The 20,720-nt window shown below is 40.4% G+C and overlaps 1 long non-coding RNA gene and 1 pseudogene across 2 annotated transcripts; both read left to right on the top strand.

The window, feature by feature from the left end:
- The first annotated feature begins 6,177 nt into the window (after positions 1-6,177).
- LOC146643103 (Ig kappa-b4 chain C region pseudogene) lies at positions 6,178-9,334 on the top strand (annotated as a pseudogene). Its single transcript, XR_014909410.1, has 3 exons — positions 6,178-6,241; positions 8,019-8,126; positions 8,811-9,334. The product of XR_014909410.1 is annotated as an Ig kappa-b4 chain C region pseudogene (transcript).
- Positions 9,335-11,606: 2,272 nt separating this feature from the next.
- Positions 11,607-13,723, top strand: LOC146643102 (uncharacterized). Its single transcript, XR_014909315.1, has 3 exons — positions 11,607-11,872; positions 12,234-12,321; positions 12,905-13,723. It is a non-coding gene; the product is annotated as an uncharacterized LOC146643102 (long non-coding RNA).
- Positions 13,724-20,720: the final 6,997 nt, after the last annotated feature.

The following is a 20,720-nucleotide window of genomic DNA, read 5'->3' as shown; positions in this document are numbered from 1 at the left end:
CTGCTGTTCACAAACACTGTCCATCTAATCTGACTGAGCTGGAGCTGTTTTGCAAAGAAGAATAGGCAAAGATTTCAGTCTGTAGATGTGCAAAGCTGGTAGAGACAGACCCTAAAAGACTGGCAGCTGGAACTGCAGCAAAAGGTGGTTCTACAAAGTATTGACTCAGGGGGCTGAATAATTACGCACACCCCACTTTGCAGTTATTTATTTGTAAAAAATGTTTGGAATCATGTATGATTTTGTTCCACTTCTCACGTGTGCACCACTTTGTGTTGGTCTTTCACCTGGAATTCCAATAAAATTGATTCATGTTTGTGGCTGTAATGAGACAAAATGTGGAAAACTTCGAATACTTTTGCAAGCCACTGTAAATAGGCCTATACTGCTGTACTTTAATGTCAGTCATAAGGGTGTTACTTCAAGAGACATCTGTTATGAGGTGGTCCTCACTGTGAGTTTGAGAACCACTGATCTAAAGACTCTGAGTGTTTGTGAGAACACGTAAAACTGTTTTGATGTATTTGTGCAGTTTGAGGTTTTGTGAATGTAGATTGAAAATTCAATTTAATGTTTAGAGTTTTGAGGAAGAAGGTGGAAGTGTCGTGGTCCGGAGTCTGTGGACTCCATGTTTATGTTTTAGGTTAATTAATATTCTGTGGTTTTGTTTATTTTGGGTTATTTGTGATTGTTCAGAGTTTAATGTTCTCTGTTCCTCGATTGTGTTTTGCTTAGTATTTTTGGTTCTATGGTAATGTTTTCAGGTTACATCCTCCCAGTCTCGTCTAATTAGAATCAACTGTGTCTTCCTCCTGTCTGCCATTTCCTTGTTTCCTTGTGTGTGTATATTAGTGTGTGTTTGCCTCTTTGCTCTTTGTTGGAGCATCTGCGTCTCACTGGTGTTTCATCCGCATCTCGTTTCCTGCTGGCCATCCCCTGTGTTGTCTCAGTCTCCTCACGTTTCAGGTTTGTCTTACTTTTGTGGTGATGTCAATATTAAACTCTAAATAATGATTTCCAGGATTCTTATTGGAAACCAGTGTGCTATCTGTAGTCAATATGAGTCAGTAGAATTAAGTCACTTTGAATACATGAAGTAAAGCAAAAGTTTATGTTAAAGAATAAGTGCGAAGGGGAATTGATAAGAACTTAGAGATTATGATTTTATTACTGAGAATATTGAGCGACACCGCCGTTATTCATGCAGAGTCATTGCATGCTGTTTAATGAATGTTTCAGCATGTTGTAGCTTGTTATATAAAGCAATTTGAGTTCTCAGGTGGAGTAGAAAAGCGCAATATAAGAATGAGTCAAATGATCAGTGTTGAGGTATCTTAAAGTATTCTATTAGGTTTTGTATTGTTGATTGTCATTTATGCTTAGAAATATTTACTCATATATGCTTAGAAGTATATAATCATTTGTAGATTGAAAGAATGTCTCATCCTAGGAGGTCTGTAACAACTCTGTGTAGCATGAAGAGGGGAGTGCGTTCACTCCTCTACAGAGTGTTCTGGCATAGATCACACACCTCCTAGGAGAGGTCGTATCTTCTCTTGCTGATATATGGTTTAGCAAACACACGTATATTTCTTTAAGTATAAGAGCCTTTTGTTCAGATGGAGCCCTAGACTCCTGGCACCAGCTTTGGGGAGTCTTCACAGGGTCACATCTTGACCACACACACACACACACAAAGCCAAGGTACTCTTTGTATGTATGTAGACGTCATATGTTAATGAACCTATGCATATTCATGTAACCTCAATAAAAGAGCAGTGTTACGGGAGAACGGACGAGAGAAACTGGGGTCAAGCGAAGGAACGGCGTTTGTCCGGTTCTCTCCCGTGCACGAGAAACATGAAGAACTTTGCCTATTTGTGTCTTGCTTGCTGTGTAATTATATTGTCTTCAACGTTCCAGCGAATAGGTTCAAGCTACAAACCTATCAATTCTATTATGCAGAGTACTTTTTTAAAGTAATGCAGTACATTATTTTGGTGTTTTTCTGTAAAATCACCTGAAACACACCATCTCATAACTATCATTTAACAATAAGAACTTATAGGCTACAGTCCCTCACGCCTATCCTAATGAGGACACACATACAGTGGCTTGCAAAAGTATTCGGCCCCCTTGAACTTTCCCACATTTTGTCACATTACAGCCACAAACATGAATCAATTTTATTGGAATTGCAAGACAAAGTTATCAGACTAGTATTGAACAGCAAAAAAGAAAAAAATCTACAAACCTGAGAAAATTGGACTTAAAGTTTCTATTGGAAGTATTTTTATAAGTTATGCAGACAATTGTGACTCACTGATTTTGGTGATTTATTGTGTTTTTTTCTCTTTCTTTAAGAAATGTTTTCATAATGAACAATATTCAGGAATTGGTTCACATGTATTTGAGCTGCTCTGAAGCAGAGGTCAAAGGTCAAAATTTGATTGACTAAGATACAGATAGATTTCCAACTTCTTTTTTGTTTAGCAACAATAACATTTTCACTGTGTGTGTGTGTGTGTGTGTGTGTGTGTGTGTGTGTGTGTGTGTGTGTGTGTGTGTGTGTGTGTGTGTGTGTGTGTTTTCAGTGAACTGTATCAGTCTCTGCAGTATCTTCCAGCTGCAGCAGTCACTTCAGTTTCTGTTCAGTCTGACTGAGGGAGGTTTTTGTACGACTGTTTTTCTCTGTGTGAACACATTCTGACTGTTCAGCCAGTGATAACTCTGACAGTAATAAACTGCTGCATCTTCAGCCTGGACTCCACTGATGGTCAGAGTGAAGTCAGAGTTTGATCCACTGCCTGTAAAACGAGCTGGAATCCCTGATTGTCGAGTGCTAGCGTAGTAAATGAGACGTTTAGGAACTCCTCCATCTTTCTGTTGGTACCAGGCTAAACAGTGAGAGCTGCCAGAAACAAAAACATCCTGACTGGTCGTACACTTGATGCTCACAGATGCTCCCACAGCAGAGCTCACTGCTCCAGGCTGAGTCACTGTGATCTGTCCTCTGGACTCTGAGGACACAGAGACAAAAACATAAAGCAGCTTCATGGTTTTGTGGGCTTCATTTCAGAGGGACAGATGTTGATAGAGGAGAGGAGTTTGATTCTCTGGACTTTACCTGTGAAGCAGCAGCAGAGGAGAGTCCAGATGAGGACGCAGATCAAAGTCATGTTTTTGATGAGGAGGATTTCTGTGGCTTCTGTTGTGATGAAGGACAGCTGTCAGTCATCCAGTGTTCAACTCTCAGGACTATAAACTCTCCCAGAGCACTGGAGCATGGTGCTGCTGATGCAAAGTGCCTCTCTATGGAAATGAACTGACTCCAGCAGGACTGCATAATTAGTCTTTGCAATGTGAATTCACAGGTTTTCAACATGTTTTGAGATGTAATTGGGTTGGTAGCTTTTTATTATTCTATTTATTACTTTATCCAGGACCTTTAAGCCTTCTCCTGATACACAATCTGGTAATGTGGATTAAAAGCAGAATTAAACATTCATTCAGCTACTGCTACAAAAGTGATCAATGACACCATTGAGGCAATGAACCTTTTGGTGTGACTTTTTTCCTAGACTGACTCCAACACAGACTTGGACCAGTCTCATAATGCTGTTTAATAATGGATCGATCAAATTAACATACCACTGAATAAAGGTCTCAAAGTCAGTTTTCTAAAATCTGGAATGTGTTTGAACAGACTGCCACAAGGATACGTCTTTGTTTTTTAAAGCCAGTTCATGGACAGATAAGACCTGTTAGTTAAACAGATGATTGATTGATTTTAAGTAAAATAATTGCATGTATTGTTAATTAATTACTATCCATATGAGGTCCAAAGAGATCATCACCACAGGAAATAACAAAATAAACATAAGAGCAGAAACTTTAGGACCGTCCGAATCAACCACCTGGTTCATTCGTAAAAGGAATAAATGCATTGGACAGCACGATACTAAAAAGGCCTGAAAAACCACTGAGCTGCACTCAGCTCCCACTGAAGGTTTGGACTAAGAGGCTGCTGGCTCTGTGGCCCGTCCGAGCTGCGGCACTGTATGTTGCATGTACCCACTCGATTCGACAATGGACCAGCTGTTAGTTTCATTCCATCCCGGGATTCTGGGAAGCCCCCAGTCCAAGTCATCAGCTGTGTCAGCCTGACTGTACTGAGAGTAATTAATAGTAATTAATACTGTTGGATTTGAAGGTAAAATCCACAGACTGAACTTGTGGCCTTCACGTTTCTACCCCTCTTATGATCGAAAATCATGTGGGTCATATGTGTGTGTGTTTATTTGGGTGACTCTGTCATGGTCCTGGGTCATGTGACCCAGTATTCTGAGTTTCTTGATGTTTTCTTTTTCCTTTCAGTCTAGTTTCATTTCAGTTTATCGAGTTACATTCTGTCATGCCTGGGTTACAGTTTTAATTCATGATTTTTAAAGCTCCCCATTTGTCTCATCCCTGTGTGAAGTTTTCTGTGTTAAGTCTTCGTGTGTTTATCTGTCATGTTTCATGTCCAAGTTTTCTTTGTTTGTCTAGTTCCAGTCATGTCTGGGTCTCGTTATGTTTCCCGTTTTATTTTGAAGGATCCTTGTGTTTTTTGTTTATTGTATTTAGCTTCACGTCCCCTGTCCTGTCATTATGTTAAGTGCTGTCAGCTGTTTTCCCATGTGATTATGCTTCCCCTGATCATTCCTTATGTGTACTTAATCCGTGTGTTTCTGCTCAGTCGGTGTCAGATCGTCTGTTAACCTCACCACAGTATTCATGGGTTTACTTCATTGTTCCGCTGTGTGTCCGAGTTTACTCAGTGTTCATAGTTTTGTTGTAATTCTTTCACTGAGTGTCACAGCCTTCTGTTAACACAGTGTTCATCGTCTCCTTAGTTTCCCTAGTTTGATGTTTTTTCTTCTGCAATAAAGGCTCGCTTTATTTTTGAAACTACGTTTTGTCTCCACCGTGTCTGCATCTGGGTCTACCTCATTCTTCACACCGGCGCACCCCGCCGTGACAGACTCTTCCCATCAGAGGATGTATGTGTGGGTGTTTCTCTCTCGTCCCTCACAGGTGCCTGCTGAGTGGTTGGGTTGACTGATTCCTGTTCCCAAACTGTGTACAGAAATCTGTACATTACAGAGAGTGCAAGCATGCACATTTTTTGTTTTCGTCAGCCAAAAGGTTTACTGATCTTTGAGAAAATTATGTAACTTTAATAACTATTTGTTATAACTAGGGACCGAAAGTGCTTAAAATCTCAGAGAAGCGGTGTAGGTGAGGTAGAAAGTCATTAGGATTACATGTTACATATCACACATTGACTCACTTTGTCTTAGATAAGTGTGTGTGTGTGTGTGTGTGTGTGTGTGTGTGTGTGTGTGTGTGTGTGTGTGTGTGTGTGTGTGTGTGTGTGTGTGCGCGCGTGTGTGTGTGTGTGTGTGTGTGTGTGTGTGTGTGTGTGTGTGTGTGTGTGTCCTCAGTGAACTGTATCAGTCTCTGCAGTATCTTCCAGCTGCAGCAGTCACTTCAGTTTCTGTTCAGTCTGACTGAGGGAGGTTTTTGTACGACTGTTTTTCACTGTGTGAACACATTCTGACTGTTAGGAAAGTGAAAACTCTGACAGTAATAAACTGCTGCATCTTCAGTCTGGACTCCACTGATGGTCAGAGTGAAGTCAGAGTTTGATCCACTGCCTGTAAAACGAGCTGGAATCCCTGACTGTCGAGTGCTAGTGTAGTAAATAAGACGTTTGGGAGTTTCTCCATCTTTCTGTTGGTACCAGGCTAAACAGTGATTGTTGCTATAAACATAAACATTCTGACTGGTCGTACACTTGATGCTCACAGATCCTCCCACAGCAGAGCTCACTGCTCCAGGCTGAGTCACTGTGATCTGTCCTCTGGACTCTGAGGACACAGAGACAAAAACATAAAGCAGCTTCATGGTTTTGTGGGCTTCATTTCAGAGGGACAGATGTTGATAGAGGAGAGGAGTTTGATTCTCTGGACTTTACCTGTGAAGCAGCAGCAGAGGAGAGTCCAGATGAGGACGCAGATCAAAGTCATGTTTTTGATGAGGAGGATTTCTGTGGCTTCTGTTGTGATGAAGGACAGCTGTCAGTCATCCAGTGTTCAACTCTCAGGACTATAAACTCTCCCAGAGCACTGGAGCATGGTGCTGCTGATGCAAAGTGCCTCTATGGAAATCATGGAAATGCCCTTGTCCATTATAAAAGGTTTACTCTGTGTTCAAGAATCAGTGATTTGGTATTCCTGTCTGCTGTAATTTCATCTTTTTTCCTCTTTCTCTTTTTAATTAATCCATTGAGTTATTCATAAACTCAGCAATTTGTGTTTTGTTGATTATTTTTAAAAGCATTTTTTCAAAGTTTTACATTGTGCATCTTATGCTGAGCAAGCTTTGGTTGTGAGGATTGGGCAGGCTATTCTGTGACGTACTTAAAATCTGGTAATACAGATGGTAAATATTTGCACGAAGAAAAGTCATCATTTCTTCATCGTGCTCTGTACTACACTATAAAGATTACAGCATAAAAACATAAGCAGCACATCGTCAGAACTTATACTGAATCTTTGCACCAGACCATGTGTGTTACTCATGGCCATTGATCAGTGTCTGTTCATTAATGGTCATGAGAATTTGCATATTAATGATCAAGGAACTGACCTCCCAGCCCATTGTTCCTTCAGTGGGCTGGTTTCAGTCATTATGCAAATGTCCTGTTTCTAAGGTTGGAGAAACCTGCAGTCAGCTGAGACTGAAGAAGTCACCTGGATGAGTGACGAAACGTTTCTCCCCCTGAAAACGCTGCGTCCAGATGAACAGAATCAACCTTGTGGGTTTTACTTACCTGGATGATTGAGCGTGCATCAAGACACCATGTGTGTTAGTGCCTAATTATGAATAATATTACTCAGATATTGATCAGTGACAAACACAAAAGGCTACAGTTTCAAATATTTTAGACTCTCTGACTGGTGAGAGTAAAATGCTGAACATTTGTCTCAATGCTAGATAGAAAGCACTCAGGCATAGGATTTAGTGTTTATACGAATGTCTGTGGATGAGGCATGTTTTATGAAGAGCTTTGTCTATGTTTATATGTCTGGTTGGGTCTTAGACTCCATCTCACCGCCCCCCCACACACACCCGTCTGGGGCTCTCCCCAGCTTGTTTCTAGGAGGGAGGCGGCTGTCCCTCCAGTGGTCCTGCTTGGGCTCTTGTGCTCTGGGGGGAATCTAGATGTCTGGGTCCTGGATGTCCTCCGTGCTTGCTCCATGTCCTGGGGGGCAGTGCTATGGTTCCCCACAATTACTATTAGATAGTTACATGGAGAAACCTTTTGAAAACAAGTGCACTCACGCTCACAGGTGTGCACAGACACTCACTATCTTCCTTGGATGCTGCCTCTAAGCATATCGTCTGCTGTCGGTCTTTTGTGCTGCTCAGTAGCACTCAGTCTTTATTATTTACTCTTACTTATGCTTATCTAGGTTGTTGCTGTGGTCTCTCTACTGTGTTGTTCTCTTTCTGTTTGTTTTCTTCTTTTTCTTCCAGCAGGTGATCTCATGGGTTTTCATTGTCTTTTCTCACTGTCCCTCTTCCCCTCTGTTTTTCTTTCCCTCTCCTTTTCTTAAACTTCTCTTATCTGTCTTTCTCTTTACGATCCCCCGGTTATATCTGTTCCAATTCTAATCATTTAAAAAAATAATAATAATAATAATAATAATGAAGATCAATCAAGTGGACCAGTATGGCACTGATTCACTTGAGAAAATAAATCTGTTGAGAATTTTTCTTGGCCTTCAGACAATGATTCTGATTGCTTCAGTGCCGAACGGGACAGGACAAAAAAATGTGATCGTCCAAAAGCTCATGGATTGAACTGTATTTAAACTAAGATTGTATGATGGTATTTGAAGAAGTCACATCAGCTGAGTCGTGGCTGCTGTGCAAACAGTGAATGATTTTGTTGAGTTTGTTTGTTTCAGAGTCAGAGAGCCGTGTCTCTCTACAGTCAGAGGTTTTTGTACGGCGCCTCAATGAGTTTGTATCACTGTGGTGGACTTTTGGTGGAGGAACCAGACTGGATGTTGGACGTAAGTTTATTCTGGTTTACTATCAAATACTGTCTTTTTATTAAAGTGCATTTAACAATTTCTCTTCTGATTTTAAGAGAAAAGCACGTAGCTTTACAATAAGTTTGATGCTGGAATTTTTTATCATCCTCTTGTGTCGTGGAGGATAATTCAGATCTGCTCTGTCAAAATATTATGTCTACATTTCAGTCAAATTAAAACCGAAAAAAAATCTAACAATAATATAAAGAAGAAAAACTTTCAAGTATTGTTTGAAATTACTTTGAGTTTGTGTGAATTTTAAAAATTGTTTTAGATATACATGAAGAGCCTTTCGTTTCGCTGAATTAATTAATTTATTCTATTTATTTGTTTCCAGTTAATATTAATGTCAGTCATGTACAATATTGATGATTTTAAACTTGTTTTGTAAATGTTTCCACATCTGCTTCTTTTATTTCCAGTGTAGTTTGAACATATTTCAGCTCAAACTGTGTGATGATTCTCTCTGTGCTGATATGCATGAGAGGTTTCTTAAAGGGAAGTGAAACAATGTGTGAGTGAATGACTGGTGGAGCAGAAAAAACACCTGACAGAAACTTCTTAACGGAGAAAATCAGCTCTTACAGTAAAGGTGTCCGACTGTCTGTGGTTTGATTGACAGCTGTGTGCTCCCTGTGCTCTAAGCTGATTGGTGTCTCCTAGGTGATACCCGTCCCGTCCTGACAGTGTTGCCCCCCTCCAGTGAGGAGCTACAGCAGGGGACTGCAACAATCACATGTCTGGCCAACAAGGGCTTCCCCTCAGACTGGAGTCTGTCCTGGAAGGTGGATGGCAGTGGCAGCATCAGCTGGGAGGAGAGCAGGAGCCCCGTGGTGCTGCAGAACGACGGCCTCTACAGCTGGAGCAGCACCCTGAGGCTCCCTGCAGACCGCTGGATGAAGGTGGGCTCTGTGACCTGTGAGGCCACCCAGGGCTGCCAGGCTCTGGTCTCAGAGCCACTGAGGAGAGACCAGTGTTCCCAGTCCTGACCTGACTCAACCTGATACTGGTTTAATGCTCTCATTCTCAACTCTGTAACTGTCTCTCCATCTTTCTTTTTTAAGAACAAATAAAGACTAAAACTGTTATTTTCTTTCTCATAATGACAACATTCATGTTTTAGGTAATAAAGATGTTTTGCAAAGTGAATTTTGGTTGAATCAGACATTTAATTTTATTCAAATCTACAAACCTGCACTTGATGAATATATGTTTCATTTAGAAGAATTTAGACCAACTCTGCACTCCAACATGATGTCTTTATTATACACTGGTAAAATAAAACACAGGCTGAAAGAACCATTAAGGAGATCTGCATTTTGGCAAAAAGGAGTTTTAAAGTTGTACAGGTTATTTTTATGTTTATTTAAATGTGTGTGGTAGGTTGTTGGTGGTGTTGCTCACCTGTACCAGACAGACTGGTTCATGAAGCAATGCTGGGACCCGGTTACCACGGAAACAGTCTCACCAGACTACAAAGCAAGTCTAAAGAAGAAAGAGTCTTTAGTGTCTCTAATGAGCTGTTTGTTCTGAGGAGAACTCACAGACAGGAGAGTCAACGAATGCAAGGAGTGCTTAGAAAGAATCTGAAGAACAAAGTTTTAATTTCATTGACGAACAAGGAGAAGATTAAATGAATGATGACATGAACAAACTATGAAAAAACACCTTCGGTTCAATAACAGCTTTTTCACTCATGTTCATGTTTGATGATATGTTTACAGTAAATCTTACATTCACAGGTGTGTTGTTTTTATTTTGAGCCTCACTGATCAGGAGCAGTTCCACATTTCTGTCGTCTTTATGGTTTAATATAAATCTAGTGTCTTTTTTTCCACTTCTAAGGTCAAAGGTCATTAATAAGATTGATCTTGGTTTCTGTTACTGGCCCACGTTTGTTCTTTAGTTAGTTAAGCACATATTTCTGCTGAATGTCGCTGAGAGAAAATCTGTGTGTGTGTGTGTGTCCTCAGTGAGCTGTATCAGTCTCTGCAGTATCTTCCTGTCACGGTCTGATGACTCAGTGTTTTGTGTTTCCTTATATTTTTCTATGTGCTTGTTTATTCTGTTTTATCCTTTGTTAAGGGTTGCCATTTGTTAGGTGTTGGGTCTGTGTTTCCACAAGCCCCGCTGGTTTAGAGACTTATTCATCATGAAGAAAACAAGACAGTCAGCGATCGATCGATTTACTTGCAAGGGAGGCCTCGTCGGTGTCTACCACAAAATGACCCCAACGACGGCCTCCGCTTGCTGCCTTTTATTGGGAAAACAGTTCACACAATACACATCACAGCAAAGCAACACCCACCATAAAACCCCCCAAATGGTTCTAAGTAGAGATGGCACGATACCACTTTTTTATGTCCGATACCGATACCGATATCATAAATTTGGATATCTGCCGATACCGATATGAATCCGATATACACTGAAAAAAAGGGACTGGCCATCTCTTGGATTTATGTAAGCATCTTGCATGTATTTAACACAATTGCCTCGTGTTTTAAAGATAAATGTAACTATATAGTGTAAAAACTACATGATATGCAGAAAGGGTGTATTAAATTGTTTATATCATGTTCAGGTGAAGTAAGTCAATAAGATAGCAACGTTAAATCTCGTGAAACCACGCGTGATTTCATCTCGCGGGCTTTGGATCGTGGTTTAAAAAATGCATCCATCTCAGTCAAGTCGAGCAGCCAACTCTACGTTTTTTGGTATGTCTTGATTTTTTGAATTAATATTTACCATATTTCAGCCAAATGTAGTTAAATGTCTAAAGTGCCGCCATGTAACATGCTAAAAAAGAGCCGTTAGCTTATTTGCTGTTTTATCTGTTATCAAAGAATTGGCGCTTTTTCATTTGAATTTGTCTTTGGCACAAGAGCCGTAATATCACATTAAACCTAATTACGAGGCACTCATAACATAATTTGGTTTTCTGTGTGAATAGATTTGTCAACTGACTCTTCAGTTACATTGTGTATTTACTGCACCGTGGTGTTAGTGAGATTTTGGACATTGAACAGCTTTAGCTAATATCATCAGCGGTATTATGCTAGCTTACATCCCTACCCCTCCTGCCCTCACCTGCTGTCCTTTTGTTTTTGTTTTTGTTTTTGTTGATGCACATTGAGAGACCACATCTATTCTGCATTTCACCAGGAGTCAGCTGATGGATTGTGGGTTCAAGGTGTTATGGTAAGAAAGTATATTCTATTTTCGCTTAAGGTTTCTGTAACTTAATTATAATAGGTTTTTTATAATTATTAGGTGCATGCATACTCAAATAGACCACCCTATTAATACAACTGAGAAATCCAAAATCTGCCATAGGTTTGACTTATACCTGTATGTATTGTCAGAAAGGTGATTACTGGACTCACATTAATGCACACTTGAACTAAAATGAGGTTGTAACTTGTGGGTTCTTGGGTTGCAAATCAGAAATAAACATCTTTGGATTTTTTTAATCCCATAAGATCTGGAAACACAGTTTTTATTCAACAAAACATTACTGATTATTAACCAAGCACAGTGCCTGCTGTTATTTCAAAATAATTTTATGTCATTTCAGATGAAATGCAGCATTCCAGTGCATCCCAACCATGCCTTTACAGGTTTCTGACGGAGCTGAGTTTCTCTCTGACAGTCTGCTGAAAGTGTTTGCAAAGTGATCGGGGGAACAGGGCACAAAGCTAAAGGATGTAGCTGCCATGATGACAGTAAGAACTTTAAAATTCTTTAACTACAAAGTGTATATGTATTGCATTAGGTCAGTAAAAGATTTTTATGCTGCATCCATTGAAACAGTCAACTATTACCTGTGAGTACTGATTCCACCGAAAGGATGCCATAATTTTCGTCATGCATTTACTGGCCCACTGAGAAAAATTGATCTTTTTAAAAAAATAAATGTTCTGGAAACTATATATCCATAAAGTTGATGTCAAACAGGAACTTTTGATATTGCTTTGTAGATGCTGGTGTTGCATGTTGACTGGTTTAAGTTTTGGTCTGGGATCATTTTCTTCTGTGCTACTGAAAAGTTCACAAATCTCTGTTTTCTTTGTTATAATACTTTAGGATGACATTAATGCTCAAAGGGAGTCTCATCAAAGTGCTCCGCATCTGTGTGAAAGACAATTGCAACATCTTGGTGCAGGAGTTCATGGTGAGTGTTTTATGAGTAGATTGTGGCTTTGCAACATTTTAAAATGCATTTAGTTATCCACTTGATCCTCATTGGACCAGTTAGGACCAGTAGTCCTCTTTAATAATTTGAAGTTCACATGAGGCCTGGTAGTGAACTCAGCCGCCGGCCCTTGAGGCCCCACCCCTGTATTAGGGGTCACATCAGTGTGAAAAAACTTTAAATTTGTCATTCTAGTGAACAAAGGAAAATCCCACCAATATTTACATTAGCTTTTGTTTGAAAAAAAAAAAAAGACCAACAGCTAACCAAATTGTGGGGCTGAAAGTCTAAATTCTAACATCTTCTGAGTGACAAAACCTGGATTTCTGATGGGCCGGTGTCTTTCTAAGAAAAACTAATGTAAAGCATTTGAAATTGTGTTTTTCACCCTCTCTTAGAAACTCTGTTAGACCATGAATGGCAGCATGGCAGGCCACTCTTTGGCTATAGCTATTTACTATGTTGCTTGCATTGGTTTAAATTACTCTAACATTAGAACTGGTAGATTCAAAAGAGATGAGTTTAAAAAGGAATCTTAAAGAAATGTTTTGTGTTTAACCAGGACTTGACTGAGGCCACTGCACAGATTGAGAAAACCACAATGAACATCTGTCTCCAGAGGATGCACCAGGCAATGACTTTTCTGACGTTGGCATCATCATCGAGGGTATAGTAGTTCTTCAAGATCTGGATAACGTGACCTTTGCAGTAGCCATGCTGTTTGGACCTTTTTTATTCCTTCAATATGAGTTACCCATCACAACTCTGCTACACTTTTGAGGTGATTCAAAGGGTGGTAATGGAGTTGGAAGCAACTCAGCTCTCAAGAAAAGCTCACAACTAAGACAAAACTGCTCCTGCAACGAAGCTCACTGTTATGCATGTGAGGTGACCAGCTCTAGGTGAGAAGACATTTAAATCTCACACTTGTTCTGCTGCATTTTTGAAGCTCAATTCCAGGAACAGATCGCAGGGTTCATTTTTATATACACTGCAACTGCCATGAGGACGAGCCGTTTTTTTGTTGTTGTTGTTGTTTGCTTTTCCTTTTGCTCTGTACAAGTTCTCTGTCTGTTTGGCAGCATTTTTAAATTTCTCTTTGTATTTTTTCTTTCTTTTACTAGTGAAGAGATGTAGCATGAACAGTTATGCAGTCTAAATATCCCATATGGGTCGTGTGAAATGGTATTTTCAGTTTCATTCAGTTGAAGTAAGGAACGTTGAATATTTCTAAGCTTGCTGTTTTGAACCAAGATGTCACAGTATGATCAGTGCCGTAATTTTTGACAGTCACTGTATCAATGTTATTTTTGCATCTCTTGAATAAAGGTTTTGACCTGCAAGTGCTAATTTCTTTAGTTATTGGGGTAAAATGGGTAATGTTAATAGGAAGGTGTTTGCCAATTCAGTAACCTAATTTAATGTTAATGGAAACGAACATTACCTCAAATTTGTTTAGTTATAATTGTTGTTTAACTGAATCTTGACGTCAGAGGCCTTAAATAGAATGTTTTGTATTGTTCTTTCCCAACATTTTTCAAAAGAAAGAGTCTAATTTCTTTGCTGTGATTGATTCCAGAGAACACGGAAGAACTGACATTATTTAACTGTTGGTTTATATAGATTCAGTAGTGGAGTAATGTCAGTTTAATTCTTTACCTACTGTCAATGCAGTGAAATTAGACATTTTGTTTTGAAAGGTTACTGGTGGATGCCAGCAACCATCTTGGAAGAGAACAATATAATCTGTTATAAGGCCTCCATTTGAAAATTGTGTATTTGATACTAGAATATAATAGCAAAATGTAATTTGAAGATAACATGTAGTATTTAAGTGACCAAGTAGTATTGGGTAAAAGTTATTGAATGGTGTTGGGATAAAGTGAGAAAATTGTGAAGGATTAAAATATTTCAAGAGCTCAAATTACTTCATCAAAACATGTTTAAGTCACATTTTATCAACACAAATTGCACAGGTTTATTGAACATGAATAAATTGTGTTAATTTAACTCAATTGTTTAAGTTGCTGCCAAAGCAAAACATCTGTGTGCAACAAATGTCCACCATTGAATTAAGTAAATCCAACAACATATTTTTTTCAGTGTAGTGTTTTTTAATCAACAAAACTGTTTTTTAAATATCTTGCTGCATTTTGTATAAGTTCATACTCAAGTTTAAAACAACAACTACACTAAAGCTATTCTGTTATACCTGTATGCAAAAAAAAATATTTAATAGTTCAGCAATACTGATCAATCTAATAAACTTAAACCTACACCATCCTCCCTATTCTGGTATTTTAAAGAGTACTTAGCGTAAATATTAAGCAACCTAACTAATAGGGTTCCAACTCCCAGCAACAACAAAAATAAATAAATAAAAAATAGGGAACCACCCCTCACGCTCCACCTCATGATGCTTAATCGACGTAATCAACCTTAATTTGATGCAGTGTGAAAAAAAATGCACAGAAATCAATTATTTTTCAAGAAATATTAAATAGATTCAACATCTTTCTTCAACAAAATTGCAGACTGCACAGATGGTACCTTCCCAAAGGAAAAAGTACTATAGCTTACTAGGGTATATATATATTAGACTTAATAGTCACTATATACAGTAATTGACTTCTATTCATTTTACATCAAATTAAAACTTTGGGTGTCAGATAATTATTCATTAAAAGCTCGACATTTTAAATGAGAATAAGAAAGAAAAGTATGTCTTTGTGCCCCCTTTTCCCTGTTAATGCCCTGTCGGCCCCCCTGGCTAAACTTTGCTAGATCCGCCCCTGCACAGTTACCAGCCGTCAGCTACTTAGAAAAAGATCCTCGAGTAGAAAGTAATATTAAATACATTCTAACAATAGCTGATCAAGCTTAAACGTGCTGCTGTTGTTCAGCCGATGGTTTCCTCTTTCTGGTGCAAAGTGGGCCAAAAACAAACTAGAGACACGGACTCGCGACAGAAAAGCCGATCAGCTGATCGTTAAGCAGTTTCACGATTGAAGTAGCAGCAAGAAGAGGCAGTCGCTCCATATATCGCTCGTTAAGCTTAACGCAGGAATACTTTACAAACATTCAGAGATGGACTTACACACTTGCTTTACTTCTCTCGGGGATAACTTTGTCGGAGATGAAATGCCAGGTTGCTAGCGAAGCTCCACATGCTATCCAGACCACCGACAGGTCCCGCATGCCACAGCCGCTCTATCACGTGATGCCTACTGCTCCGACGTGCTAACGTTCTGAGGTGAGTTACGGCGTGTTGCAAGTTTTGTGAGGTGCTTTCGTGATATTTAATGGATCGGATTACATTTTTTATTTTTCTCCGATATCCGATCCAGTAATTTAGGTCAGTATCGGACCGATACCGATACGTAATATCGGATCGGTCCATCTCTAGTTCTAAGACAAGGCACTATGTGTGTGTATGTGTAGACATCTGTATGCATGTGAGAATGTGGATAACACAGTGAAGCCATACAAAGGGCAGGAAGCTTACCAAACATCAAACAGAATCTTCACAAGGGATGTGTAATAATCCTCCAGAGCACAGAGTGGCTGGAGAGGTGGTCAGGGACAAGTCAGGATAGATTGAACTAAGACCGTACAAATTTAAGAAGCATAATGACAACATTCAACAATTAGACTTAACATTAGGGTTTTGTTCTGTGCCTGCCTTCTCCCACGTCTCTGTGTTCCCTCTGTCTGTCTATGGTGTCACACGGTCTGCTCGTGAATCTGTCTGTTTAGCTCAGTGTCTTGTCTAGTTCTCTGTCTGTGAGTTTCCTGTTTTATTCTGAAAATCTCTGTGTCATGTGAGTGTGTTCACTTTACGTTTCCCCTGTCCCGTCAGCTCTGATTTCTTCCAGGTGTGTTGCCCTCCTGTCTCTCAATCCCTTGATTACTGCTGTGTGTATTTAAGCCCTGTGTGTTCTCCTGCCTGTTGCTGATTCGTCTGCTTTCATGTCCGCCGGCATCCTGAATGATTTCCCCGCATCTGTCTGCGGCTCTCTGTTCCTCTCCACGTTCGGTTATCATTTCCGGTTTGCTTTTTAGTTTTCCCAGTTTAGGTTACTCTGTTCTGTTTCTCGCCTCCCTTGCCTTGTGTATTTGATCCACCTCCTTTAAATAAAGCCTCCTCACTTCAGAAGTGCCTGCGTTTTGGGTCCTTAAATAATTCCACACGACTGCTGCCCCAGCCGTGACAGTACGAACCGATCACTATGGACCCAGCGGCATTCGACCCGTCTGAGGAGCTCCAGGAGGATACAATTCACTTTGTGGACAGATTAATTAACTTATGGCTGGAACACGAGGGGAAGGAATTTCGCCAAGCTCTCACTAATCGACTACAGCCATTGGTCTCCAGACTTCCCTGGCTGTTCAGGTCACTTCACCCGCTCGTTCAGAACGAAAAGCTTCATCTTCACCCCCCGGCTGCTGCCACCCACCCAGCAACTGATGCTTTGCTGCCTGGCCCGACGGAGAGTGATCTGCCCGCTAATGCGAGTAGCCTACTGAACTTCGTAGTTACTAACCTGGCCCAGGTTGGCATTTTTAAGACTGCTGCGAAAACAAAGGGCGGTGTTTTTTTGCTTCTTCTCAGCCTGGATTAACTCTCTCTGAACTCATTAACCTTGTATCAGTTATCCCAGTAGCCCAGTCACCAACTCCACCACCACTTTCAACTCAACTTCAGTCGCCCTCAGCTCAGTTTTCGGCCCCGCTATCCATGGCTCAGTCAATGGCTCAGTTAATTGCTCAGTCACAGTCTTCACTTGCCCCTCTTCAGGAGTCTTTGCCTACACCGCCCATTTTGGACTGTTTTTCTGGCGCTCGCTCTGAGCAGAGAGACAAACTGATTAGTAGTGAAAGATTTCCTCATGAACTGGCTAGTTTTGAGACTGTTACTTGCTCCTGGGCCTCCCCAGAGGCTGAATTACAGCCCTCAGCTGACTCTGGACCCCCGGAGGCTAAGAAGCCAGATAAGGACTGCATCCAGCTGTCGCTGCCTGAGCAGGGTCAGTGCTCCGTGCAGCTGCAGTCTGTTCTGTGTTTGCCAGAGGCCTCTGTTGGGTCTGTGTTTCCACAAGCCCCGCTGGTTTAGAGACTTATTCATCATGAAGAAAACAAGACAGTCAGCGATCGATCGATTTACTTGCAAGGGAGGCCTCGTCGGTATCTCAGAAACGCACTTCGAATCTCATTACGAATGACCCCAACGACGGCTTCCTCTCGCTGCCTTTTATTGAAAACGTTCGCAATAAACAATAGTACCTCCCCTCATAAACCCCCTTGGTTACAAAGACAAGGCTGTGTGTGTGTGTGTGTGTGTGTGTGTGTGTGTGTGTGTGTGTGTGTGTGTGTGTGTGTCCTCAGTGAACTGTATCAGTCTCTGCAGTATCTTCCAGCTGCAGCAGTCACTTCAGTTTCTGTTCAGTCTGACTGAGGGAGGTTTTTGTACGACTGTTTTTCACTGTGTGAACACCCACTGACTGTTAGGATAGTGAAGACTCTGACAGTAATAAACTGCTGCATCTTCAGCCTGGACTCCACTGATGGTCAGAGTGAAGTCAGAGTTTGATCCACTGCCTGTAAAACGAGCTGGAATCCCTGATACTCGATTGTTAACATAGTAAATGAGCAGTTTAGGAACTCCTCCATCTTTCTGTTGGTACCAGGCTAAACAGTTGTTGCCATAAACATCCTGACTGGTCGTACACTTGATGGTCACAGTTCCTCCCACAGCAGAGCTCACTGCTCCAGGCTGAGTCACTGTGATCTGTCCTCTGGACTCTGAGGACACAGAGACAAAAACATAAAGCAGCTTCATGGTTTTGTGGGCTTCATTTCAGAGGGACAGATGTTGATAGAGGAGAGGAGTTTGATTCTCTGGACTTTACCTGTGAAGCAGCAGCAGAGGAGAGTCCAGATGAGGACGCAGATCAAAGTCATGTTTTTGATGAGGAGGATTTCTGTGGCTTCTGTTGTGATGAAGGACAGCTGTCAGTCATCCAGTGTTCAACTCTCAGGACTATAAACTCTCCCAGAGCACTGGAGCATGGTGCTGCTGATGCAAAGTGCCTCTCTATGGAAATCATCTGACCAAGTTTAGAGGCACAATGTGAAAAAGTAAAGGTCTGGACTTCACTACATGTTTTTACAACATTCTGTACGCCACGCAGATCCTGATGGGTTCTGAAGAACTACTAACTGATTATATTTAAAATAAGTTCATTTAACAGTTGCTCTTTGCTAAGATGTAGAGAAGTAAGAAATTCAAATCTTTTCTAAATTCCTTCGTTCATGTTTGTAGCATTAAATATTTCATGGAAAGCATTTAGTCAGTGATTTTATGATGGTGTACAGTGGTGGGTCACACTTACTTGAATCAATGTAACTCTATAAATGTAACTTTTTGGAGTAAATTCTACTTGCTGGTGAAGATCATGTGACCTAACTGAAAGCTTCACAGTGGGAATACAATAGACTTTGTGGAGAAAGTGTTTTCTAAACCACTTGTGCCACTGTGCTGGTATTTGGAAAGAATGTAATACCACATATTATTTGTATGAATGCAGTTATACTCACTGTATGTAAAGTACTATTGAGTGAGACATGCTGTTTGACTTATTGGAAACACATTTTTTAATTAAGCATAACATTTTATTGGTTTTGTTTGCGATGTTGTTGATTATTAAAGTTTCTGATGACAATGTCAATTTTAAAATGTTGCTATAGGAGACCATTAAGATGGCTATGATCCAAAATTAAATATGGTTCAAACAACATGATACAACATGATTTCCTCCAATACCATCCACCTCCAACATATATTACAGTTTCTGTCAGTTTGCTGCAGTTTCAAATCAGTGATGCTTTTCCCCAATCAAATTAGCCTTTCTCATTGTTTTTATACACACATACACACTGCTGTTGTTTCTACACTAATAAAGGGATTTGTTACTTTGTTGATCCACTTGAATCTCACAACTCTTCGAAACAGTTTTGTCAGACAGAACTCCAGATCTGTCACTTTGCTGAATACTGTCCAACACTGCATTAGTGTTTCCACTCAAATTACTTCAAAGCAGTGAAATTGCTCTTCAATTATAATCACATATGGACACATGTTCTCAGAAGACGTTTAAGTTGAAACATTTGGAAATGCATAATCTCAGTCTTGTGTCACACGTCCATGCCATGGCACTGCTACTGTAATTACACAGAAACATACACTATATGCACTCATTAACCACTTTATTAGGTACACCTCGCTAGTACCGGGCTGGACCCCCTTTTGCTTTCTGAGCTGCCTGAATGCTTTGTAGCATAGATTCAACAAGTCAGAGATTTTGCCCCTCATTGACATAATAGCATCATATCATTGCTGCAGATTTGCCAGCTGGACACCCCTTTCAAGCACATCCTAAAAATGCTGTCTTTAACTGAGATCTGGTGACTGTGGAGGCCATTGGAGCACCGTGTTTTTGTTTTTTTGTTCTTACAAGTTTGGTCAGCTCATGTGAATTATAACCTCAGTTTCCTGTTCTTAGGTGACAGGCCCTGCAGTGCAGTCTTCTACTGCTGTAGCCCATCTGCTTCAAGGTCGCATGTTGTGCTTGCAGACATGCTCTTCTGCGTCTTGTTTGTATCGAGTGGTTGATTGAGTTACTGTTGCCGTCCTATAAACTCAAAACTTTCAGGCCGTTCTCCTCTGGCCTTTGACATCAACATTTTTCAGACCGTTCCCATCAACCCTACAAATGGCTGTGTAAAGAAATCCCAGCAGATCAGCCTGTCTGGCATCAACAACCATGAAACTTTTAATTATCTTTCTTAATGATGTTTGAATTAATCCTCAGCAGGCTGCGTCCAACATGTCTACATGTGTAAATGCTATGAGCTGCTGACATGTGATTGGCTGATATTTGGATTAACAAGCAGTTTAACAGGTGTACTTAATAACCTAATAAACATGTGCAGTATGACTTTACTGGACTATACAGTAGTTGGTGCTGTGGTCTCAGATTGTATACATTTTCTTTTCCTGACACATGACACAATAATAATGAGTATTATTTTGCTTTTCTCCATTTCATCAGTTTTGTAAGGTTAAAAAAATACAAAAAAACCATCAGATTTGATTTTTGTTTCTGAAAACAGTTTTAAACTTCTCATTAGCTGTCACAGTCCGGGTGAGCTGCTGGTAAATTTCCACCATGTTCTCCTGTGTCTGCCCCTGGGCAGAGCCGTCATCTCCTCACATGGAGCCAATCTGGAGCAACCTACTCAGGATATTCAAGACCAGCGTTGCCGTCTCTTCACTGCTAGTTTGCCAACTTACCCTTGGTGCTAACAGGCTACCATGC

Source organism: Rhamphochromis longiceps, linkage group LG22 (assembly GCF_057381845.1).
Source record: "Rhamphochromis longiceps isolate RC_006_pf linkage group LG22, R_longiceps_female_GT1.1, whole genome shotgun sequence".
In the NCBI taxonomy this organism is placed as follows: Eukaryota; Metazoa; Chordata; class Actinopteri; order Cichliformes; family Cichlidae; genus Rhamphochromis; species Rhamphochromis longiceps.
This window is presented reverse-complemented; position numbering and strand designations above follow the sequence as displayed.